Below are 27,565 nucleotides of genomic sequence, written 5' to 3'. Positions count from 1 at the left end.
TTTCCTTTCAAAATAGTCTCAATGGCTAATTATATTCTTCTCAGGAGATTTTGGATTTGGGGTGGCAGGACACCTTAAGGGAGGGGTTGATGATGAATCCATTATGCACCCTTTTTTCTCCCAATCCTAGAACAGTCAACCTGGCTTCTTTGGTTCTAGCCCCAGGCATAGCAATATGAATCTCCAAATCCCAAACTGGAGTTTATCTTCACAGTGGAAACTGGGCAAGTCATGAATTTGAAAAGGAATATAATTCTTCTTTTCTTAAGTGCTTTCCCAAAAGAAGGTATGCCTAAACCCTCATTTCCTTCTGAGCTGTTCCAACTCTTTGAACTTCTGTGAGAAAGGAAACTGTATGTATATATTGTAGGAAAGAGCAAGACTAGGGGAGAAGGGAATGTAAAATCAGATCAGCAGATCTGCCTTTTTAAAGATGGTGGATTATTTCCTCCTCTAGTTTTCTGCTTGACGTGATTTGGGAGAAAAGTATTGGTAAATAATAGCATCAATCAGAATGGGTTTTTCATTCAGCAACTCAGGAAAAAGCCAAGAGATTAAAAGCTAAGTTGGCCTACATTCACAGTAGCAAGATCAAATCCTCCTATGCCCCATTGGCGAGCAAGTGAACTAGTCATGGGTTTAGAGTCGTAAGTGAGGCCAAAGCTGGTCTTGTGGGAATAGTATCCTGGGGCAGGTCAATTTATTTTGGCAAGCATCACTTTCCTTATCTATAGCAAATGTACTAGCATGATCTTTCAGGGCACTTAGCCTAAACAATCTGAGATTTTGAATAGGGACTGATTGTGTTTTTTCTACTTCTGGACTTTGTATACATTTCTCAGCAATTGATGTTTGTTTGCATGTTTCCTCTGAGAACCGAGGCCCAGCCCTAAAGCAGGGTACTTGTGTAAGCTTCAGGTGGTTCAGGAGGCAAGAAATCTTGTTCACGTTTAATGGATGAGTGCTTACATGTATTTTCTTGTGATCTTGGGGATTTGTCTGGGTTTGTTGTTGTTGTTGTTGTTGTTGTTGTTGTTTTAATTGGATTCTCAAAGGAGTTTATGATCCCAAACAGCTGCCTTAAGGAAGGGAAGTGTAAGAGAGACTACTTCTACAGGTCTGGAGAGAAATTTGCAGACAAAGCTGGAGGGAGCTGTAGGAGCCATAGGAAACATCCCACCTCATTTCTTAGATACACCAGTGTTGAAAATATGGACTTACCAGAGAGAGATTATTATTTTAATGGAATTTAAAAAATATATTACACTAGAAAGTAATAAAGTATTCAAAACAAACTGAAAATAAAACATGTCACTACAAGCTCTTTTGATATACCTCAATCCTCATTTTATGGATGGGGAAACCAGGCCAAAGAAGTTATTGGAGATCATAGAGAAACACTGGAGATGGGGTACAACATATTCTGATTTCAAAGCCTGTGTTCTTTCAACAGTGTATGGTTGATGCTGAGGCAATTTCCGCTTGTAAGCTCTCTAGAAATTTTACATTAAAAAAATAAAGTCCTATAGATATTGCTCCAAAGTTTTGTTCTTAACATTTTATTACATTACTTCTCATAGTGCCTGTAAGGAGGTAAAAGAGTAAACATTGACTTCTATATTTTGCAGATGAAAATGCAAAGCTCTAAGATTTTTCTTCTTTTCACATCAAGACTTTGTTAGAATCTGAGAGAAAAATCCACCTTAGACCAGACTAACTTTTATTATTTGCTCCAATATGCAATAGTCTGTGATAGCTGTTATAGGCAATGTAATGAAGAATGCATTGAGATTATTGCTCTCAAGGGTTTGGCTATGCATTTTCTATGCCTTCTTTTCTTCTAAACCTAAATTAGGCAATGTATCCCTCATGTAGGCATTTCATGCTTACAAGTTCAACATATCAGAGCATGATCATATTTTTACAACCAAATATTAGACAAAAGAAAACTGTGAAGTTCTTGAGTTTTACAAAAGATAAACAAATCCAACTTATATAGTGAACAAATCAACTTTATAAAAAATAAAATCACATCACATAAACCTGGAGTTTTTGGAATTCTATCCATGCATTTGCACACATGTATAAATTCAATTAAAATAGACATGTATATAAAATATGCATATATGGCATTGGCAGATCACATATGAGGGCACCATGCAGAACCATAATCCTGCAAGCATATAAATATGGATGTTTTGCAAAGAGGAGAGGATGGAAGCCCAAGGGGCAAGAAGTCACAAGTTTATTAGTTATTTATTATTGTGTGACAAATTACCCTAAACCTTAATGACTTAAAACAATAAACATCTCAAAGTTTCTGTGGATAAGGAATTTCAGTGTCTCCAGCTCAAGGAATCTCAGGAAATTGCCATAAAGTTGTCAGCTGGGGCTGTAGTCATATCTGCGTTAACTTAATTGACTTAACTAGCAGCTTAACTCAGAGGATCTACTTCCAAGCTCACTCACATGGTTGGTGGTAAAGTTCAGTTCCATCGGTTGTGGGATGAGGTGCTCTGCTCCTCACTGGCAGTTGCTCGGAGTCCTCCCTCATTCCCTGACTCTTGGGTGTCTCCACAGGGAAGCTTATAGCATGGTAGTTGGCTTCCCTCAGCATGAGGGCAAGTGAATGCCCAAGGAACTCTGTTTTCTTATAACTTATTCCTGGAAGTGACATCCTTTCACTTCCTGGATGAGCCTCTTAGTCCATCTTTGCAAGTATTCTTTGCAGGTTCGTGTGGACATATTGCTGAGTTTCAGCAAAAATAATACACGTGGATGTTATGTGAACCCCATTCAAAAAACTGCCATGTGCAATCCCCCATATTCTTTTCCACTTCAGGCTGGACGGGATGGAGATGATCTAAAGGGGGGCTTTGCGAGGCTGTGTTCATTGTGGCAGAGCTCAGGATGACAGGACCCTTGGTATCCGAATACATGATTGGAGAGTCACCAACTGACAGAGAACATTCATTTGAACATTAGATGAGAAAGCAAGAAAATTCTAGGAAATAGGCCACCAAGGGTAGAGAGTTCATTGATTACAGAAGCTGTAACAACTACAAGAGTCAGATATCGGAAGTAACAGCCCTGAACCAGTTAAACTCCTACAACTCAAAGACAAATCAGAAATGTCACATAGTTTAATTATTCTTTGATCTAAAATACCTGGCACGGTCCTCAGCGCAAGGTGGGTTCTCTGTCATTTTGGCTAAATGATAGACGCTGACCCAGGTTGAATGTAAGGAGCGCTGATGCATGTAAGGTTACAGAGCTTGCAGAAGGAATCTGAGCTTAGAGAAATATCCCAAATAAAACTTCAGATGGTCGTATTCTTCGTTTGCTCGTTTTGCTGTTGTAAGACCATTGCCTTCACTGTCTAGCGTGGAATTCTAGAACTAATTAAACAGGGAAGAAAATGAAAGGCCCAGGTTGGAAGCTTTAGAGTCAAATATTAGATTTAAGAGCAAGATTAGAGGCACTGACAAGAATAAATTCAGTTTACTAAATACTTGCCTTTTCACCCAGGTTTAATTATTGACCCAGGTATATTACAACTGCCCACTTCCCCAAAGCATATTAAAGTCTTTGCAGCCCTTCGAGGATCACATAATATCTTGCAAATTCGTTCTATACTGTGTATTTATTCCGTCCTATTTTTATTTAATAGCTACGTATGAAAGACCCACTGTGTGCCAGGCATTGTGCCACCTGCTGGAAATCCTGAGTTGGAAAAGATGTGGGCTGTGCCTTTGAGGCTTTCGGTCTAGCAAATTTAAGGAAAAACAAAGGTTTATCTTAGTAACATGCTTGAAGGGGCAATATCTGAAGCCTTAGCGTTAATAGTATAATACTTGCAAAGAAAATATAAGTAGAATACTACAAATGGATGTTGAGGGCCCACATGATTGTCCTCTTGGCCATTGCATCCCTCTGTTCCCAAACTCTGGACATTCATAGCACTGGATACTTTTTTCCTTTCCCATGATTTTCCAGCCTATTTTCTTATACATTGTTCCATTTGGCTTGCTGGCTGAAAGAAAAAAAAAGAAAGAAAGAAGAAAGAAAAGAAGGAAGGAAAGAAAGAAAGAAGAAAGAAAGAAAGAAAGAAAGAAAGAAAGAAAGAAAGAAAAGAAGACATGTCACATGCAGCAACCCTTTCTATGTTGTTTGGGTAAAATGTTACAACTCTGCAATCAGCAGGATTTAGCTTCTCTTTCTGTGGCAAGTGATTAATCTCAAAGGGCAAAACATCTGGCTGGCAGCATGGGGCAGAGCAGGGCCACAGGGTCTCTGCAGCCTGGAAAAGGGGAAAAAGTAGGACGGGGAGCAATTAAGGAAGAAAGGCCTCTCTCTGGACGTAAGCAAGTCCTCCGGGTTTGCAGAATCGTCAGGTCCTCCTGCTGAGGACCAAGGTTTAATGGGGTAAAGGAAGGCAGGCCGCGTGTGAGGACTGCTTTTCTACCTTCATGCCACTTCTTGACTTTTTTCTGGATGCTACTATTTCCTTTACCACCTACTTGCTTGACCTTAGCTAATAGCTAGTGCCTTGAGCCCTTACGCCAAGCCCAGCACTGGCGTAAGAGTTTTGCTTAGCATTATCTCCTGTAATATTCATAGCAACCTCATGGGGAAGGTGCTACTGTTACCCTCATTTTGTCAAGGGAGAATAAGGGAATGGAAGTCTCCAGGCTACACATTTGGCAAATGATGTAGCAGTTTGACTCTAGAGATCTGCCTCTTGATGACTTTTCCTTCTGAGTATTGTTCCACTTTTTTTCTTAAATTCCTACTCTCTATTAAAATTAAGAATTAGAGGAGCTCCTGGAGGGTTCAGTGGTTGAGCCTCTGACTTTGGCTAAGGTCATGATCCCGGGGTCCTGGGATCGAGTCCCGCATCCTGCTCCCCATATGGAGCCGGCTTCTCCCTCTGCCTGTGTTTCTGCCTCTCTCTGTGTGTCTCTCATGAATAAATAAATAAAACCTTAAAAAAATTGAGAATTAGAATTGCCCCAAATATATATGCCTTTCCAATCACCTGCTTACTTTGATAATTTTATTTTTTTCTCCCTTTAAAAATAATTATATTTTAGAAACTTTACATAAGTGAAAGGACACAGAAATAACCCCTGTAGTTTATGCCCACTGGGCCCCTGTTACATTACACATATGAAATGCTGTTAGACTTTTTCAAGTTTCCAGTTACAGACACACAAGCTAGTTCAATTAGTGATGTTTTGTTGTATGGGTAGTACAGAACACCTCTAGTGGGTAGAGCTCTCATGCCAGATTACCTTCAGGTCGGGTAGATTTATATTGGATTTGCTCAAGTAGTTTTGGCTCGGGCCTGTTGATCTATCATAATTATTAGCAGCATCCTTTTACACTATCAAAATTTTCTCCATTTAGATGATAAATCATATGATTATTTTGTTCATAGGCCACTGGCTGGCCAATAGAGGACTGCCAACTTACATTAGTCAGTAACAGATCCAAGCGATAGAAAAACAAGTGAAACTCTTCTATTAAGATTCTCTTGATTAGATTGATAACAAGGAGACAATTAATTTTAAAAATTCTACCTGAATAACATGATTAGTAGAATAGAATTAACCACTATTTGGAGAGAACCTAGAAACAGGATATGGAAATGCATTCGGTTTTCAAGTGTAGTAATATATTTTTCAGAAGGATCGCATGCTGGAACAAAAATGTACCCAAGTGATTTTTAAAAACCGATATCCTACTGATTACATTTTAGGCTACAATGCATTAAAAATAGAAACAAATAATGAGAATGGAATTAAAATGTGCCAAATGCATGAAAACTTAAGAAAAAGTGCTCTTTAAAAGTGCCTAGGTCAGGGAAGAAATCCAGAATGTAATAACAAGAAAATGCAGTGAAAATATAAATACAATATATACATAAAAAGTATGGAATGCTGCCAAAATAGCACTTAGAAGAAAATTTATCACTCAAATTCCTCTGTTTGTATGGGAGAAAAGGGAAAAACAATGAATTAAGCCTTTGCCTAAAGTATTTAGGAACAGAATAAAGCAACATGCCAAAAAGAAAAAAAGTAGAAAAAATAAAGTAATAAAAAATAGAAATATTTGGGAACAATAATGGAAAAGGGATCCAACTCACAATAAAGCAAACATTAAATACTTAGGAATAAATTCAAAAGCTGAAAATGATGCATAAAATTGCCAAGGTTTATTGGGAGAATACTGAAATAAATGGAGAGGCAAACTGTATTTCTGTACATGAAGATGATAATGTTCTAAATATGTCAGATGTTCCCAATTTTCATTACAGCTTTGATATCATCTCAGTGAAAGCCGCAACATGATTTTCTTTATAAAAAGGCAAAAAAAAAATTTCTAAGAATGCATCTGGGAGATAAAGAGGCTAGACTATCAAAGAGTTTTCTGAAAAAGAGAATTGAGAATTATTAACTCCCATGTGTTAAAATCCAGACTGAAATGATAAAAATAAAAACAAGGTTTTCCTTCTATGCAAATAAACTAAAATAACTAAATAAACTTTGGATCTATAGGAATTTTAAGTGCTAAAATTTATGTTATAGGAAAAAATGACTATTGATTAGAACTTTGGAGTCATTACTTTTTAAGGAGAGTAGTTATAGAAAATATTAGCATTGGAAAAAAGTCACAGGTTATACAATCATCTTTAATTTCTGTGCAAAAAAAAGATTGCAACTAAGTTAGAAGAACAAATGCAGAAGCAGTTTCAGAAAAAAAAATTAAATCAGTATTACATAAAGTGTTCATTTAATATTTTCAGAAAATTTTCAACGACAAAGCAAATAATTACAGGGTATTATAAAGCAGTTAGTTGGTTCAACAGACATTTATTGAACACCTAGGCTCTCGAGATACTTATAAAAATATTATCACTGCCCTCAAGGAGCTTGCAGCTGCTAACCACATAAGCATATGGGAAAGAAATGCAAATTATGAGACTATTAAACCATTTTATACCTGCTTAACTGGTGCAGTTAAAACTAAATATAAATTCTTAGTATAGATGATATTTTAAGACGATTTTATTTATTTGAGAGGGAGAATAGGAGAGAGCCAGAGTGCAGAAATGGTGGGGGGAAGGGTAAAGACAGGTGGACAAGCAGACTCCCCGCTGGGCAGGTAACACTCCCAACCGCCCCACCACCTGGGGCTTTCTTCCAGAACCTTGAGATCATTACCTGAGGTGAAACCAAGAGTGAGGCCCTTAACCAATTGAGCCACTGGGTTACCTGGTAGTATAGATGACTTTTAAAAACAGAGTCATTCACCGTGCAGGCATTGATTATCAAAATACACATACATTTTGTGCATTTGAAATTTCATTCTAAACCATGCTGAAATATTCATAAATTTACATTAGCAAAAAGAAAAACATCACTTATAACATCTAGAAATAGCTATAGTCAATACTTTAACATACATTCTTCCTATTTTTTCTCTGAATAATTATTTACCAACAAGGAATCATGCACAATATTGTTTGCAATCCCTTAGTATTTAATTATATAGGATAAATATGTTCCATATTAATAGTATACTTCCCAATTATAATTTCCATTTATTTCATCAAATTCTATTGTAAAGATATACCATATTGTATTTGACTAATCCCCTTTTGTTGGCTTTCTGCTTCCAGCTTTTCACTGTTACCTAATTCATTCATTCAGTAGATACTTAGTGGATTAATTGATGTCTTAGGTTCTGTGGACAGAGCGATGAACACAGCAGAGGGGGCGCCGTTCCCCATGGGGGTTACAGTTTGGATCACTGCGCTGCTCATGCTGTCCCCTGGGCTCCAACTTAAGCAGGCCAATGCAGGGACCTTCCCCTATCGCCATCTCTTCCGAAGGGGATGCTATGACCAGCTCCCAGAACTACCTGCTACACCATACAGCTTATGCTCCCTCGCTGCACTCTTCCCTGTAGACTAAGAGAACAGAAGTATCTAATCCCACATCACACCCACCTGTCCTTTTATTCCAGCCTAAGGCTGAAGCCTATAAATTTGCATTGCTTCCTTTCTTCAGGAAACTGCTAAAACCAAATTCATCCTGCGGAACTTCTTTTTGTCCTTGGTCATCGCCCAAAATGTGAATTCTTGAGCAAACTGATCCCTATGTGTATTTCTCAAATGCTCAGTGGTGCCTTTCTTTTAATTTCTACCTCTCTGTATCATCCCCAAATTTCTCACGGTGTCCCATGAAATCCTCTTTGCGTTACAAGCAAGCATACCTATAGTCACAAACACTTTTCCTTATTAAATCTTTCTTTCTTCTGAGGAAATCACTACTAGCCTCTTAGAGGCAGCTTATTTTCTCCAATACCCAACCACCTTAAGGTTGGATGAGAAATTTGTGCTTGTAGGGTTATCACTATAATTATTTCATATTTTCTTTTAACTCTCTTCCCCTAGAAGAGTGATTCTCATCTTTAAAATGTGTAGACTTGTATTTGTGAGTTCTTTCAAAATTATGCTTTTCATGTGCATCAAATTTTAATATATTAAAAATGTTGGAGTGACATTAGTAAGAGGCAGAATAGAAGAAGTTCCAGTCATTGTCCCCCCCCCCCAAATATAAACACATATAAACAATTTTTGAGCCAAAATACCTTTCTGAGAACCCTAAGTTTTCTCTTTCAGGACATGAAATAAGTGGAGCTTGCATCCACCTCCTGGCATTCCAGCCCTAATCCCAGGGAAAAGAAGTGGGTGGCTCTCAGCAGCCAGCATGGTGCTGCAGAATTGGAGAGAAGGTGCACAATCCTGAGAATCCTCTATCAAAAGAAGGGAGAGAAGGGGAGGCTGCACGCATCTTTTGGGCATTTCAGCATGCTTTCCCAGGGAAAGACAGTGGTTAGTTTTCATCAAACAGCATGATTCTGTGGGATGAGAAAAGATGCACAATCCTGAGATGTCTCCTTCTGAAAGGGAGGGAGAGAAGTAAAACTTGCACCCAACATCCTTCAGTGTATTGTCCTAGAGAAAAGGTGCAGGTGGTTCTGAGCAGCAAGCACAGCTCTGAGAGATAGAGAAAAAGGCATACAGCCTAGAATCTTCTCCTTAAACAGGAAAGGAAATAGGTGGAGCTCAAAGCAAATATTCTAATATTTTAGAAGTGGAAGAAAATATTTTCACATTATGTATCTCATAAGGAGTTAATATCATTCATACATATTTAAAAACTCATACAACTCAATAAGGAAGAAAACCTCCAGTTTGATAAAAAAAAAAAAAAAAAAAAAAAAAAAAAAAACTACTCCCATTTACAACAGCAGTGATGGACCTTGAGGACTAAGTGAAATAAGACAGGGAAGGACAGAGTTTGTGTGATTTTACTTCCATATGGAATCTAAAAAAAAAAAAAAAAAAGAATTCATAGATAAGAAAACAGACTAGTGGTTACCAGGACTATGGGGTGGGGAGTGGGCACAATGTGGGAAGGTGATCAAAAGGTACTAAATTCCAGTTGTAAGACAAATACATTCTATAGATGTAATGTACACCATAGTGAATAAAGTTAACAATATTGTATCATGTTTTTGAAAGGTGCTAAAAGAGTGAATCTTAAAAGTTCTCATTACAGAAGAAAGGAAGGAAGAAAGAAAGAGAAAGAAAAAGAGAAAGAAAGAAATAGTACATGGCGAATTTTCTTGTAGAGTATTTTCAAGGGGGGACTGTACCATGTTACTCAAGACTACTCTAGCATTGTAACGATGCTTTAGAAAAATATTTGACTTACTCTCTCATGAGAAACTCCCCATAGCAGTGCTTCAGGTCAATTTCTAGTAGACACAGCATTTCTGCTTGTCAGGAACCCCCTCTCTCCCCGTTTTCTTTGGTCTCATTGAAGCTGGAGATGGGAAGTTGGATATTGGCTAATTTGATTATCCTCCTGTTGATCAGGTTTGGCAAAACACACTTGAATAGGAAGAAATGCAGACTTTTATATTAACTTACACATGACTTCCTATTCTCTGTGTATTTATATGCAGGAATCTCAGAGGCCTGGGGTAAGAATGTGTGCCTTCCCATGCACCCCCAAATGGCAGACATTCTTCAAATGTCTGTGAACCCGGTTCCTTCCTCCTCTGTCTCCTAGTCTTAAGCCAACTGATATCGTAGTTGCTAGACTTGTCCTCCTTCAACCCATCTGCCAAAACAGCATACTAATATAACAATATTTCTTAAAATTGAATGTAGGCACAAATCATTGTAAAATGCAGATCTGGAAACAAAAGATCTTTTGTGTGAACCTGAGATTCCACCTTTCTAACAAATTACTGTATGATACTTCTTGCTCGTGGCCTAGAGATCATACTTGGAGAAGCAAAGCTCACAGAAAGAGTAAGCAAACTGTCTGTAAAGGGTCAGATCGTAAAATTTAAGGCTTTATGGGCCATAGGGTCTCTCCAATTACTCAGTTCTGCTTCTATGGCATGAAAGTATATGGACAACATGTAAATGACTGACTGGGCATGCCTTAGTTCCAATAAAACTTACGTACCCTGAAATGTGAATTTCATAGAATTTTCACATTCAGAAATTTTTTTCTTCTGCTTTTCTCCTCTACCATTTAAAAGTGTAAAAACCATTCTTACCTGAGAGCTAGACAAAAACAGGTGGTGTGCTGGGTTTGGCTGGTGTTCTAGCTCATCAACACCTAACCTAAAGCACAAATTATGGAGACACAGATCCCAAGGCAGGTTCTTGCTCTAGCATTTCCTAACTCTTGATCAACCCAGTTCTCTGACCTCTAAATTGCTCTGCAAAACAGAATATAGCGAACAAAAGAGCAATAGAAAGTCCTTCTCTTTCAATAATTAAATATAATTGGTAAAACTTCCCAATCTCAGTGAAGAGATATTAAACATGACCCAAGTGTATGCTCTCCAGAAGAGATTCATTTTAGATTTAAGTACATATAGGTTGGGATCCCTGGGTGGCGCAGCGGTTTGGCGCCTGCCTTTGGCCCAGGGCGCGATCCTGGAGACCCGGGATCGAATCCCACATCAGGCTCCCGGTGCATGGAGCCTGTTTCTCCCTCCGCCTGTGTCTCTGTCTCTCTCTCTCTCTCTGTGACTATCATAAATAAATAAAAATAATAAAAAAATTTAAAAAAAAAAAAAAAAAAAAAAAAAAAAAAAAAAAAGTACATATAGGTTGAAAGTGAAGGGATAGAAAAATATATTCCATGCAAGTGATGAAAAAAGAGAATAGAGGTGGCTATACTTATATCAAGTAAAATAGAGTTTAAATCAGAAGTTATTTTAAAGGACAAAAAGAAGGACATTATATCAGGAAGATATTGCAAATATAAATAAATAAATAAATAAATAAATAAATAAATAAATAAATATACACAAGATTGGAAATCTTTTTTTTTTTTTTTAGACAACCTCTCATTTATTTGAACACAGCTTCTGGATGGATTTCCATCTACAGGATATGTGGCCACGTGGTATCTATATGCCACAGAGGCTGCAAAGAAGATGAAGGTGGCTAATGAGGCAGCCACACGACTAACGGGCCGGTAGCAGGGATGGCAGCATTACTGGGCAAAGTGAGAGGAGGGCAGGGACTACATCCCCACCAAAGACAAGCCCAGGGTTGGTTGGTGAGCCCCCTCAGTCCTTCTCTTCTCCGTGGGTGATGATATGCACCAGGTTCTTATAGTCCAAGTTGCCAGTCACATCAGGGGGGAAGGCGGCAAACATCTGGTCAATCTCCTCTTTGGAAAATCTCTCTGCCTGTGTGGTCAGCATCTCCCGAACATAATCAGCCTTGAGCACCCCTTTGCCTTCAGGGTCAAACACTTTGAATGCGTTGAGAATGGTCTCCTCGGGGTCTGCCCCCTTAAGTTTCTCCCCAAACATTGTTAGGAACACAGTAAAGTTAATTGGACCTGGAGCTTCCTTGAGCATTTCGTCAATTTCCTCATTTTTCACGTTCACACGCCCAAGAGCAGCAAAGGTGTCCCTTAAATCATTCTTGTCGATGAAGCCATCCCTGTTCTGGTCCATGATGGTGAAAGCCTGTGGAAGGGGGCATTTGGCTGGTCAGCCCAGGAGAAGTTGGGTGGAGGAGCCCAAGAGATTGGGCTATGAACAGGAGGAAATGGTGGAGCATCTAAATATATAAAGTAAATATTTTTTTTTAATTTTTATTTATTTATTATAGTCACAGAGAGAGAAGGAGAGAGAGGCAGAGACACAGGCAGAGGGAGAAGCAGGCTCCATGCACCGGGAGCCCGACGTGGGACTCGATCCCAGGTCTCCAGGATCGTGCCCTGGGCCAAAGGCAGGCGCCAAACCGCTGCGCCACCCAGGGATCCCTAAAGTAAATATTAACAGAACTAAAGGAAGAAATAAACAGCAATAGAAGGCTTCAGTATCCTACTTTCAACAATAGATAGAACATTCAGACAGAAAACTGATACAGAATCAGAGGACTTGAACAACACCATAGAGCAAATAGATCTGATGAACATACACAGAAAATTCCTCCCAACAGGAGCAGAATAACATTCTTCTCAAGTGCACACCAAAGAGTCTCCAGGAAAAATCAACTCTGGCTGCAAAACAATTTTTAATAAACTTAAGAAAACTGAAATCATACCACATTTCTTTTCCAAAGGTATAAAACTAGAAATCAATAAAGGAAAATTGGAAAATCTACAAATATGGGGAAATTTAAAAATAAACCTGAACAACCAATAGGCCAAAAAAGAAATGAGGAAAATCAAAAGATATCTTCAGAAATGAAAATGAAACATAACATATCAAAACGTATAAGATGCAGCAAAAACAGTACTAAGAGGGAAGTTTATAGTAATAAACACCTACATTAAAAAAGAAAAAAAAGATCTCAAATAAACAACTTAACTTTACATCCCAAGGAACTTAAAAAAAGTCGAACTAAGCTCAACATTAGCAGAAGGAAGGAAAAATAAGAATGAGAGCATAAATAAACTAGAAAATATACAGTAGAAAAAAAATCAACAAAACCAAGAGTTCTTTTTTGAAACACTAAACAAACCTGACAAACCCTTAGCTATGTTGAGCGACAAAGACGGGAAACTCAAAATAAGAATATCAGAAAAGAAAAAAAAAGAGACATTAGAATGGATGCCAAAGAAATGAAAGGGATGAGCCACCTGGGTGGCTCAACAGTTGAGCATCTGCCTTTGGCTCAGGGCATGATCCTAGAGTCCTGGGATCGAGTCCCACATTGGTTGGGGTGTGGAGACCAAGTACTGCACCAGGGCTGCAGCCAGGCAGGTTTTTCCAAACCACCTTTGGGATCAGCCCCTCCCCAAATTGGGGTTCCTCCTGGGCTCCAAGATTCAGCCTTCCTGTTCCAACATTTCCCAGTACTCCCTGACCCAGGGCCCGCAAACCTGGGCTTTTATGGAGCCTCCAGGATTCAAATTCCCTCTGCAAACCTAAACTTCAGAATTTGGTCTTCTCTCTTATATTCTGGGTTCCCAGACCAAACCTTCTCCCTAAATCAGGGCTCTAGACTCAGCCCTCCAAACCTGAATTCTGGGAGGTAGGCCCCTTCAATCTAGGCTTCTCTCCAGAGACTTTAGGTCTTCTATGGGTGCCTGCTAAGTCCTCAAAAGTGGACTATACTCAGACTTGGCTCTCTGCATCCCCATGCTACTCTATCCTCAGGAATAAGGTGGGTCTTTGGACAGCAAATCAAGGGGTCATTGTTCAAGGGGGCCCTAGAGTACAGAGTTTTGCCCAGCTGGTGTCTGTTGAGTGTTTTCTCGTTTCATTTTAGCCCCATTCTGCCCAGAGACGGGCAGAGGGGTAGAACTGGGTTCATCCCCCTTCCAGATTCTGCAATAATGCAGCATGAGGGAAAATATTGAAAAAAAAATTAAAGAAGAATTTATACCACACCTTTCAAACCTTTTTCCAAAATTGAAGAGGAGGGAATACGTCAAAACTGATTTTGAAAGTCCTGCATTTCTGATACCAAAATCAAACAAAGAAACCTAAAAGAAATGAAAACTACAGGCTATTATCTCTGATGAATATAGATGCAAAGATCAAAGTACAAGTAAATGGATTCAATAGTACATTGAATGCATCATAAGTAGGATTTATTTCTGGGATTCACGGATGGTTCAACTTATACAAGTCAATAAATGTGATAGATCACATTAAGAGAATGAAGGATAAAAATCACAAGAGCTCCTCAATAGACACAGAAAAAAACACTTAAAATATTCACACTCATTCAGATAAAAACTGTCAACAAACTAGGTATCGAAGGAATGTACTTCAACATAACAAAGATCACATATGATAAACCCACAGCTAACATCATAGGCAAAAATGGAAAACTTGGGGCAGCCTGGGTGGCTCAGGGGTTTAGTGCCGCCTTCAGCCCAGGGAGTGGTCCTGGAGACCTGGGATCGAGTCCTATGTAGGGCTCCCTGCATGCTTGTGTCTCTGCCTCTCTCTCTCTCTCTCTCTCTCTCTCTCTCTCTCTGTATGTGTGTCTCTCATGAATATATGAGTAAAATCTTAAAAAAAAAAAAAGTAAACTTTGTCTCTAAGATCAGGAACAACATAAGGATGTCAACTCTCACCACTTTTATTCAACATAGTACTGGAAATCCTCTGCAAGAAAAAGTCCTAGGTAAGAAAAAGAAAATTCATTCAAATCAGAAAGGAAGAAGCAAAATTTATCTTTTTGCAGGTAACATGATCTTTTATGAAGAATATCCAAAAGACTCCACACACAAAAAGTTGTTAAAACAAATAAATGGATTCAGCAGTTATGTGATGTGAAGCCAACATACAAAAAGCAGTTGAATTTTTATTTTTATTTTTTAAAGATTTTATCTATTAATTCATGAGAGACACACAGAGATAGAGAGAGGCAGAAACCTTGGCAGAGGGAGAAGAAGGCTCCATGCAGTGAGCCTGATGTGGGACTAGATCCCGGGTCTCCAGGATCAGGCCCTGGGCTGAAAGCGGCACTAAACCGCTGAGCCACCCCAGCTGCCTGTAGTTGGATTTTTATACACTAACAACAGACCATCTGAAAGGGAAACGAAGAAACAATCTCACTTATGGTAGCATCAAAGAATAAAATGTAGAATAAACTTAACAAAGTTAAGCAGACTCCATACCAAACTTGGAGCCCAATGTGGGGCTGGATCTTACGACTCTGAGATCATGACCTGAGCTGAAATAAAGAGTCTGATGCTTAACTGACTGAGCCACCCAGGCACCCCTATTGCAAAGCTATTATAGTGAAAGGGAATATAAAGGAAGGGAAAAGAAATGTTGGGAAATATCAGGAAGGGAGACGGAACATAAAGACTCCTAACTCGGGGAAACGAACTAGGGGTGGTGGAAGGGGAGGAGGGCGGGTGTTGGAGGGGAATGGGTGATGGGCACTGAGGTGGACACTTGACGGGATGAGCACTGGGTGTTTTTCTGTATGTTGGTAAATTGAACACCAATAAAAGTTAATTAAAAAAAAAATAAAGAAAAAATAAATAAATAAATAAATATAATAGTACAATACTGGAAGAGAGACAAACACATGGATTGATAGAGCAGAATCGACAGCCTAGAAATAACCTCCTACATCTATGGTCCACTGACTTTTTAAGAAAGGTGCCAGGAAGACAAAATGGGGAAAGGAAAGTTTCTTCAACAAATGGTGTTGGGAAAACTGGATATTCACAGGCAAAAAAATGAAATTAGACCTCTACCTTGTACCACACACAAAAATCAACTCAAAAGGGATTAAAGACTTAAACACAGACCTGAAATTGTAAAACTCCTAGAAATAAACATAGGGGAAAAGCTTTTTGACATTGGTCTTGGCAACGATTTTTTTTTTTTTGAGTATTTTGGTGCACATAGGCAACAATCAACAATAGTGAAATTACCCAAGTGAGACTACATCAAACCATAAATCCTTTGCATAGAAAAGGAAATAATCAAAAGGATAAAAAGGCAACATACAGAACGGAAGAAAATACTTGCAAAATATCTATCTAGTAAGAGGTTAATTTCCAAAGTATATAAGAAAAAAAACAAGTCAATAGCAAAAAAAAAAAAAAATAATAACATTTCTCCAAAGAAGATATACAAATAATCAACAGGTAGGTGAAAAGATGCTTGACATCGCTGATTATCAGGAAAATGCAAATCAAGACTATAATGGAATATCACCTCACAACTGTTAGAATGGCTATTATACCTTTTTAAAAGATACTGTTGGTGAGGATGTGAAGAAATTAGAACCCTTGTATATTGCTGGGAATGTAAAATGGTGCAGCAGCTGGGGAGAACAGTATGGAGGTTTATCAAAAAACCCAAAGCAGAACTACGTATGATCCAGCAATCCTACTAATAGGTATATAACAAAAAGAATTGAAATCAGGATCTCAAAGAGATATCTGCACTCTCATGTTCACTACAGTATTATTCACAATTGTCAAGATACAGAAACAAATCAAATGTCTGTTGATAGATGAATGAATAAAGAATATATATGGTCTATGCATAGACTTGAGTATTATACAGCTTCACAAAAGAAGGAAACCCTGCCATTTGTGACAACATGGAGGAACCTGGAAGACATTACACTAAGTGAAATAAGCCATTCACAGAAGGACCAATACTTCATGACTTCATACCTTATATGAGGTATCTAGAATAGTCAAACTCCTAGACACAGAATATACAATAGTTAGTGGTTGCCAGAAGGTGGAGCGTGACCCATGGGGAAAATAGTGAGTTGTTCATTGGGTATAAAATTTTGGTTTGATAGATAAATAAATTCTAGAGATTTGTTGTACAATACAGTGCCTATATGTACTTTAAAATTTAAAAGGATGGATCGCAAAAAAAAAACAAAAAATCAAGGGTGGTGGAGGAGGCTATGCACGTGTGGACAAAGAGGGGAGATGGGAAATCTCTGTCATCTCAATTTTGCTAGGAACCTAAAACTGTTCTAAAAAATAGTCTTAAGAAAATTAAACACAACAAAAGGACACAAGGAAGCTTTAGAAGTGTTGGGTATGTCTATTCTCTTGATTGTGGTAATGACATCATGTGTGCTAGTACATGTCAAACTCATAAAATTGTACTCATTGAATATATTCAGAGCTTGCATATAAGTTATACCTCAATAAAGCTGTTTTTTAAAAATTTCAAATGGAAAAATAATATACTGCCAATAAAGTTATGGAAAATATTCAGTTGCACTAAAAATCAGAGAAATACATATTAAAATGTTTATCTATTAAATTAGGAGATATGTTTTTTTAGAATTAAGTTCCAAATATTTATAGTAAGAGCATTGCCATGCACAATTGATGGGAACATGAATCAGAATTTTAGTTCTGGAGAGGTTTGAGAGTATACATAGAGATACTTTCACATTTTTGACTCTTTGATTCTTCAGTCTCATTTCTCAGGATAAACATTAATAAAATAGTCATGCAGCAAAAATAATTGTATACAGTATGCTCAATTTAAATACTCAATGAATGTTAACTATTAAAATGAATTACGGTATATATATATGGAATAAAATATACTGCATTTTAAAAAGTGTTATTAAATGGTATAATTTAAAAAAGTATTAGCTATTTCATTCTATTCCTTTTTAAAAAAGAAAGACTTGTTATTTATTTTTAGAGAAAGAGAGAGTGGGGAGGGGCAGCTGGACAGAATCTTCAAGCCAACTCCCCATTGAGCATGGAGCCTGACGTGGGGCTTGAACTCATGACCCATGAGATCATAACCTGAGCCAAAATTATGAGGTGGACGCTTAACTGATTGAGCCATGCAGGTGCTCCTCATTATATTCCTTTTTATTATTATTGTCTTCACTCAGTAATATGTTTATAAGATCCCTGAGTGTGACTATGTGAATATTAAATCTGTTCCATCTTATTGTTACACAGAGTTCCATAAGGGTGCATTTTCCATTTTTATACCTATTCTCTCTCCCAATGGTGGATTCCAGATAGCCTCTAACTACCTGCTAAATTGAATAATCCTGCAATGACAATCCTTTTATAAATTCTCCCTTATGGAATTTTTTAAGACTTTAAGATATATAGAACTAGGAGAAGAGCTGATGTGATAAGGTATGCATATACTTAATGTGACTAGACATTGCCAAGTTGTGATATTATTCTTTCCACGGTAAGAAGGTCCCTATATCCATACTTCCTTTCCACTTTCTGCATTATTCAGAGTACTTATTTTTGCAAGTCTGAGACTTAAAATGTTATTTCATTGTTCTTTTAATTTGCATTTCAATGATTAATAATGAGTTTGAACCTCTTTTTCTGTGTTGTCAGCCTTTGGATTTCCTCTTTCGAATTGCTTCTTCATATCCTTTTTTTTTTTTTTTTGAGTGATTCTGTGATTTTGTTGATTTAGATAAGTTTGCAATACATTTTAGATACTATTCCCTTATATGTTTAGAATTTAAGAGTGTTTTCCTCCATTCTTTCTTCTTGTGACTTTTTTTCTTATTTATCTTACAGAATTCCTGATTTTTTATGTGATCAAGAAGTCATTTTTTTATAGTTTGTTTTTGAACTTTTATTTAAAAATTCTTTCAATCCCTAACTCTACATTTTATACTAATGTTATTATATCTTTCAGTGTAGATTATAAATCCATATGGATTTCATCTTTTTATGTTGTTAGGTAGAGATCTAGCTTTACTGTTCTCCATACAATAAGCCAGTCTTTTAGCACCATCGTTGGTAGGCAGCATTTCAAATGGCTTCTCATGATCATGCTTCTTGGTACTCATATGTTTGTGTAGTCTCCTTCAATTAAGAGTATGCTGTGCCTAGTGACTTGCTTCCAATCAACAGAATACGGCCAGTGATGGGATGTTGCTTCCAAGGTTAGATTACAAAAAGACTGTGACTTCTGTCTTTTTTGCCCTCTCATTTTTCTTCTCTCACTTTGGGGCAACAAGCTGCCATGTTGTGAGCTACCCTATAGAGAAAGCTACATGACAAGGGACTGACATCTCTAGTCAACAGGGAATAGAACTTGAACATTGTCAACAGCCACAAAAATAAGCTTGAAGTAGATCTGAAGCCTGCCAATGGCCAAATGAATGAGTGTGGGAGCAGAACGATCCCCAGTAGAGTCTTAAGATGACTAGAGCCCTGGCTAGTACCTTACTTGCAGCCTTGTGAGAGACTGACTGAAAGGATGCAGCTAAACTTGCTTCCTGACACTTAGAAACTGAGACAATAAATGTTTATTATTTTAAGCCACTAATGTTAGAGCAATTTGTTATGTAACAGTAGACTTTAATATACCATTGACTAAATCTAATCTGTCCCTAGTTGAATAGAGTTTAAACTTATGGTTGATTAATTAATTTCACTCCACTTTTATTACTATAGCTTTGCCATATGCCCATATTTAATAGAGTGGATTCCTCTGCTTTACCTTCTTTTTCTTTAAATAATTAAGAAATATTTTAAATGGAATAAAAATGAAAACAATAACATCCAAATTTATGAACTGCAGCTTATGTCTCCTTATAGTGTAGTCTATATTTTTAAATACTTATGTTAGGAAACAAGAAAGATCTCAGGCCAGTGATCAATTATTCCACCTTGTAAAAGTAGAAAAAGAGGGGGAAATTAAACCTAATTCATGTAGAAAGACATAATAAAGATAATTGCATAAATTAGTAGAACAGAAAATAGATGTCTAATAGACAATAATCAATAAAAGCAATATCTGTTTCTCTGAAAATATCAATAAAATTGGTAAAACTCTAAACTGGTATAAGCAAACATTTTCTATCAAGGGCCAAATGTTAAATATCTTAAGATTTACTGGCAATTAAGTCTGTTACAAATGTTCATCTCTGCTGACTCCTCATAAAAGCAAATATAGACTATATGTAAATGAATGTGCACAGGTGAATTCCAATAAAACTGTTCTTTGACAGTGAAATTTGAGTATCATATAATTTTGCAATATCATGGAACGGTTTATAACTTGTTTTTTTTTTCTTTCAAATATTTAGAAGTGTAAAAGCCATTCTTAGCTCATGGGTTATACAAAAGCAATAATGGGACAAATTTGTCTGCTGATTATAGCTCACCATTCATTGCATAAAAAGATTGATCACAGTAAAATGAGAAGGTCATATTATTGGTACCAAGAAGGAAAGAGAGTATGCTAATAAACATAGGCCTTAAAAACTTAAAGGAGCAATCAGTATATACTACTGAAAACTTTATTTAATAAACTTGATGACTCAAGTAATAATTTTTGGAAGATAAAAATTACAAAACTGACAGAAGAACTAAAAAAATTTAATATCTCTAGTGTACCAAGCATATTTTATTCATAATTAAAAACTTCCCTGTAAACAAATCTCAGGCTGAGAGGATTTTACTGGTGAATTCTTAAAGAAAAAAATTAGAGGGATCCCTGGGTGGCGCAGCGGTTTGGCGCCTGCCTTTGGCCCAGGGCGCGATCTTGGAGACCCGGGATCGAATCCCACGTCGGGCTCCCGGTGCATGGAGCCTGCTTCTCCCTCTGCCTGTGTCTCTGCCTCTCTCTCTCTCTCACTGTGTGACTATCATAAATAAATTAAAAAAAAAAAAAAAAAAAAAAAAGAAAAAAATTAGAAAGAAATAATACCAATCCTACATAAATTATTTCAGAAAATAGAAAAGTATATTATGAAAACTGCATCATGTCGACATCAAAACTAGACAAAGTTATTTCAAGAAAAAAATTATAAATCAACGTCCTACATGAACATAGATACAAATATTGTAACAAAATAATTACAAAATTTAAACTGGCAACATATAAAAAGAATAATACATTTAAAAAGGCATTTGACAAAATAGTATCTATTCAATATACAAATTTTTGGCAAGTTGGGATTCAAAAGAGGTTTCTTTAACCTGATAAAGGACATTGCTGGACATGGAATCATGGTATCTGTAGCTGGCATCATGCTTAATGATAAAGTTGTTTTCTCCCTAAGTTGAGAGTTAGGCCAGAATGTTAGCCTCTCTATTGGAGGTCCTAGAAATTTTAATAAGTCAAAAATAAATAAAACACTTATAGATTGAAAAAGAAGAAATAAAAGACTGAGGTACAAGTCAAGTTTGACAGGTTTATTTTCAAAATTTATATGGAAATTAAAGTGTCCTAGAATAGACAAAACAATTTATAAAGAAAAACAAAGTTGGAGGACTCATATAATGTTCCTGGTGACCAATTGCAGTGCAAGTGTGTGAGTGGGTGGGGAGTTGTCCCTCACATAACCAGGCAATTTTTTAGACACTACCTGTGTGTCCTACAGTTCAACTCAATTCTGACATGATTTTCCCAAAGATAGCATCAGAGTCTACAGGTTAAGGGCTTAGTTCTATAAGACTGCACCCACCGTGTCCCACTTTATGTGTCTATCACAAGTTCAAGTTGTTGCCTGGGCTTCTGAACAGGTTGGAAGTTCCAAGGGCCTCCTTTTTGGGTTTAATCAATTTGTTAGAGTGGTCACAGAACTAAAAAAAAAATCTTACTTATTAGATCACTGATTTGTTATGAAAGGATATAACTGAAATAGCCAAATGGGAGAGATGCATAAGGCAAGGTCTGAGAAAAGGTCCTGGAACTTCCATGCCACCAAGTGTGCACCATTTTCCCCAAGTTTCTGCATGTACTCTGAACTCTGTCTTTTGGGTCTTTATGGAGGCTTCGTGACATGATTGATTAAATTATTGGTTATTGGTGATTTAACTCAGTCTGTAGCCCCTCTCTCCTCCCAAAAGGTGGTGACAGGATGAGACTGAAAGTCTAATGGCAAACAGCAGCCCCCATCTTGAAGAAATTTCCAAAAGACACCTCATTAACATACACTCAGTTGGTTGAAAGGAGCTTGTTATGACTAATAAAATGCACATTTCACTTTTATGGCTATGAAGTGATTTCAGGAACTGAGAACAGGAGACCAACCATTACAACAAAAGATGCTCCCTGTCACTCGAATGGCTGAGGAATTTTCAAGGGTTTAAGAGCTCTGTGTCAGAAATGGGGAGGAATGTGAAATATATATTTCTTGTTATAAATCACAATCTTATAACACATAATACCTGACTTCAAGACTTATATTAATGCTACAATAATCAAAGTAAGTGTGGCATTTGTGAAAGGATAAATTTAGATGAACTGAACAGAACAGGGAGTTCAAAGACAGATCTACTCATATATATAGTAAACTGATTTTTGAGAAAAGTCCTAAGGCAATTCAATGAGGGAAAGGGAGTTCTTTTTAAAAAGTAATCCTGAGGGTGGCTGGGTGGCTCAGTTAATTAAGCATCTGACTTTTGGTTTTGGCTCAGGTCACAATCTCAGGGTCCTGAGATCAAGCCCCATGTTGGGGCTTGATTCTCTCTCTCTCTCTGCTCCCCCCCCCCCCCCCACTCACTCATGTACACATTCTTTCTCTGGAATAAATAAATAAATCTCTTTAAAAAAGTAATTCTGGGGCAGCCTGGTTGGCTCAGCGGTTTAGCACTGCCTTTAGCCCAGGGCATGATCCTGGAGACCTGGGATTGAGTCCCTCTTCGGGCTTCCTGCATGGGGCCTGTTTCTCCTTCTGCCTGTGTCTCTGCCTCTCTCTCTCTCTCTCTCTCTCTGTGTCTCTCATGAATAAATAAATAAAATCTTTAAAAAAAAAAGTAGTTCTGGAACATTTGGATATCTTTATGGAAAAACAAAACAAAACAATAAATCCTTACTCCTTACCTCATCCCATTCACAAAAATTAATTTGAATAGGAGCATAGGCCTAAATGTAAGTTAAAAGTATAACCATTTACATTAGGATAATGTGAATTTAAACCACAACGAAATACCATTGTTGGGGAGGAAAATTTTATCTATACCTTTCTTAATTCTTTGTCTTGTCTAATAATCAGATTAACACAGGACAGGGGAAAATTTAATTACAAGTGTGCAGGGGTCCCCTCAGAATATGAGACCCACATGCTGTCGGGTAATTGAAGGTTCTATGCCATTCTGAGCTAAGAAGGGGGTAGGACTTCAAAGGGAAGGAAAACAATTCATAGGAAGATGGGAAGAGCAAATGTTTGGTAAGCAAATGTTTGTAGTGTCATGCTGAGACAATAGGCACAGTGAGGAATTTGATTTCTAGGACTTGCTGAGCTATTCCTTCTCCCCTCAAGAGTTTATGACACCTAGCCCATGTTCTTTGTAGTTATCTCTGGTGATGGTTCTCTTCTTGGATCAGGTCCCCTATCTAACTTCTGTTAGGCAGTTAAGGAAGAGGTAAAAGTTCTCCTTGAGTCTGTTGCGTCTTGGTTGCCTTTAGCTCACAATATTCCACCTGCCAAAGTGGCACATTTTAGGGACACTTGTTCTGAACTCCTTCACCATTTTTACTCCTTTCACCATTTTTACATATTATCAGAGCTATAATTCAAAATTCGAATAATAGTAAAGTTGGTTAGGAAATGGACAAATTGGAACTCTTGTACACTTCTGATGGGAAAGGGAAATGGCACAAGCACTATTTGATAACTATTTGATAGTTTCCTTATAAAATGAAATATGTACATATCATGCCATCCTACAATTACACAATAAAGCATATAACCACACAAAGACTTGTACACCACTGTTTATAGCAGCTTTATTCAAAACATTCCTCCAAATGGGGAATACTCATATGTCTATCACCATGTAAATGGGTAATTAAAATGATGGTACATATAAGCAGTGGGATACTAATTATCGATAAAAACGTACTAGGCTACTGATAGGGGCAATAACATGCATGGATCTCAAAAATATTATGTTCGGTAAAGAACTCAGAGAAAATGTACATTACATAATTTCATTTACATGAGATTCTAGAAAATGTGAACTGATTTACAATGACAGTAAGCAGATCATTGTTTTTCTGGAGTCCTGAGATGATGAAGGGAATTGATTGGAAATAAACATAAGGAGATTCTTTTAAAAAAAGGAAGTATTCTGTGTCTTGATTGTGGCAATGGTTTTATGAGTGTATATAACTTTCAAAATTCATTGAATTGCACTCTTTCAACGGGTTCAGATTATTGTATAAAAATTATACAGCAATAAGCTTAATTGAAAATAATGTCTGGGAAAAAATTTGAATGTCTAACAATAGAGGAACTTAAGTATGTTGTGGTATATTCAACACATGTTGGATCGTTATTTGGCTTTTGGAGTTATGTCTAGGAAAAATTTATTCCATCATAAAATTAAACAAAAATATGTAGATGAAGTCAACAGACTATAAAAAGGAAAAGTTACTAAACTCTTAAAGAAAAGATCCAGAAGGATATAATAATGCTAAATGTAAAAATCTGAGGGACCATTAGAAAAAATGGTTGTATTGGAAAAATCATTTAATGGTATACTATTTTTTTTAAAGATTTTATTTATTTATTCATGAGAGACACACACAGAGAGGCAGAGACACAGGCAGGGGGAGATGCAGGCTCCCTGCAGGGAGCCCGACATGGGACTCGATCCCAGGAACCCGGTATCATGACCTGAGCCAAAGGCAGATGCTCAACCACTGAGCCACCCAGGTGCCCTGATGGCATATTCTTAACAGTGCAATTTCAAGTGAATAAACAGGTAACACTTAAATATATATGATATTTCCACACATACTATTTTCCTTATTTAATGTAATTCTGAGAAACTGATGCACTTTTGCTTTTTGCAGGTGAAGCATGAAAAACTAGATTTAGTAACTTTTCTCTGAATTCCTGCTGCTTTTATGTATTTCCAGTTGGAGAGTCAATTGTTAAAATTGTTTTGGAAAGTTGTTTTTAAAGAACTACATATTGAAACAAAATAATACACCTACTCATTTATTTAGTAATGTCACCTTCCATAAATTCCTATAAATCCCATAAATTTCTATAAATATAAATGTTTTGAGGATAACTATCCATGGATATTTATTTCAGCATTGCTTATAATGGTAAAATAACTAGAGTCGACCTGAACGTTCAAAAGGAAATGTTGGCATGGCAAACATATCTTCAACTACACTTAAATAAATGTGGTGCACTCATACTATGAAACATGATATTGTTATTAAGATATGAGTTCTATAGATGTATGTGCATACAAACGATATAGAATCTGCAGATAATGAGGATTTACTAGGGATAGTCTATTTACAGACCATCTGTATTTGCAAATCCTATTTTCTAAAATTTGTTTCTAACAGTCAGATCAATACTCATGACAGTTTCACAGTCATTTGTGGACACGAGCATGTGCAGAATGGCAGAAAATTTGAATTGCCCCATGCACACTTTCCTAGCTGATATTGAATACAAAGATAATTCTGCTTTCTTGTTTAAGCTTTCATACTGTAAACAAGTGTCGTTTTGTGTGGTCTATTTAATGCCACGTGTTTTGCATTTTGGTGCTGTATGTTGGTGATTTTGCTCTTTCCGATTGCCCTCAAATATAGTGTAGAAATGCTGTGTAACGTTCTCAGGTGCAAGAAGGTTGAGATGTATCTTACAGAAGAGGTATATGTGTTCAATAGGCTTCTTTCAGGCATGAGTTATAGTGCTGTTGTCTGTGAGTTCAATGTTAATTAATCACCAATATATATTAAATAAGGTGACTTTAAACAGAAACACATAAAACAAGGTTATATATTGATTGTTTGATGAAAATTTTGTGGCTAGAGGCTTTCAGGAACATAACCCTGTGTTTCACCTGGAACAATGATTCAGTATTTGCTAATGCAGTGCTCAGGGTGACTTTATAGAATGTAACTGCCATGAATAATGAGAATGCATTGAAATATACATGTATATATTTCAAATATATGTATATCTTAAAGGTTGCCTAAAATGTATTTGTGAGAAAAGCAAATACAATCAATCCTTCTTTTATTTCCAGTAGAAATATACAATTTCTACCAATGTTGTTTATATATTTGTATGTATTTGTAAAACCACAAAGAAGAGCATGGACAGACATGCACAAAGATATTAATATCTCTGAGTAATGAGAATGGAGTGAGGGGAGATTAACTCTTAAGAAATATATACCTTTTTGTAAATCTTCTCATCACATATTACTTTTGCTGCAAAATAGAAGCAGAAAATGAAAAAGAAACAAGTTGCCCAAGGTCTGAGCATTAATAACTAAAAGCAATATGGCTTTTTTTTTGTAATTAATTTTTGATTCCTCATCCAGGGTTCTGTTCACTATATCGTGTTGTCATTAATGTTAATATGTGTGTGGATTGTACTGATACCTAAATAATTAACAAAAGATAGTACTATGTTCTGATGTTCATAAGACTATCTGTAGATATGCCTATAAAAGGGAATATTGTGAGTTTTAAGCAGAGTTACATAGTCATTCATTTATTTTTCCTCTTTAGAGTTAAATGTGAAATAATAGTAACAATTTACCGGGGAAAATCTGAGAAGGGTAATGTGTCATCATTATATAGATTTTGAAAAATTTCTTGTGCCTGTGTATAATACCCTGGACTAATCAGTATAATAATTTATAATGACTACCTCTTATTGAGTACTTGTTGAGTACTTATTAAGTGAGCTACTTGACATATATAATTCCCTAATACTTCAGATGCTAATTTAAGCTTCATTTCTCTTGAATTTTCTTCTTTATCTTTTAATGAAGGAGGTCTGCTCCTATCTAGTGCCTCAGAGGAGACATGAAGAGGGCCAGAAGGTGGAAACCGTCTGCATACCTTTCTGATTTTTATGTTCCATTAAGTCAAAGCCTTAAGGAAGATTTAGATACTTTTTGGACTAAGTCAGGAGGCTTGTGGTGGGCCATATCAGATACTGTTTAATTCTCCTCAATATTTCTTATTCTTTCCCACAATAATAGTTCCATTTCTAGTTCTAGATTTTCTGCCCAGAAAGATTAATTCATTTTCTAGCCTTCTTTGCCAATCAGGTGTGGACATGGGAATACATTTTGTCTAAGGTAATGTAAACAGAGTGTCATATACCAGACTTGGATACTTTACTTCAAAGTAGGTCTTTGTGTACCATTGACCTCTGTTTACTTTGTCTCTTCCATCTTCCTCATGCTTGGAATGTAGCCATGATGACTGAAGCCAGTGCAGCCATTGGAGACCATGAGTTGATCTTGGTGATGGTGGCCATGGGTGGCAGGACAACATGGAAGAAGATGTGGTGTCACAAATCCACCCTTATCATTCCTGGACATCCCACTTCTGACTTTTGCATGAGAGAAATTATATTTATATTTTATTTAACCACTGTCATTTTGGGTTTCCATTACCCACATCTTAGCCTATTCCTAATTAATATGTGGGGGCATCCGGGAGGGGAAACATTTGAGAACCACTAGAGAGATCAGGCCCTTCTCACACAGACAGCAGAGATATTCTCTACAACTAAGAAGCGAAGAAGGAGCAGAAGGAGCCT

The 27,565-nt window shown here is 36.9% G+C and overlaps 1 pseudogene; it reads right to left on the bottom strand.

Moving 5' to 3' along the window:
• Positions 1-11,431: 11,431 nt before the first annotated feature.
• LOC112913760 (myosin regulatory light chain 2, ventricular/cardiac muscle isoform pseudogene) lies at positions 11,432-12,078 on the bottom strand (annotated as a pseudogene).
• Positions 12,079-27,565: the final 15,487 nt, after the last annotated feature.

Source organism: Vulpes vulpes, chromosome 1 (genome assembly GCF_048418805.1).
Source record: "Vulpes vulpes isolate BD-2025 chromosome 1, VulVul3, whole genome shotgun sequence".
Classification (NCBI taxonomy): domain Eukaryota; kingdom Metazoa; phylum Chordata; class Mammalia; order Carnivora; family Canidae; genus Vulpes; species Vulpes vulpes.
The sequence above is the reverse complement of the archived record's forward strand: the minus strand, read 5'-3'. Positions and strand labels throughout refer to the sequence as shown.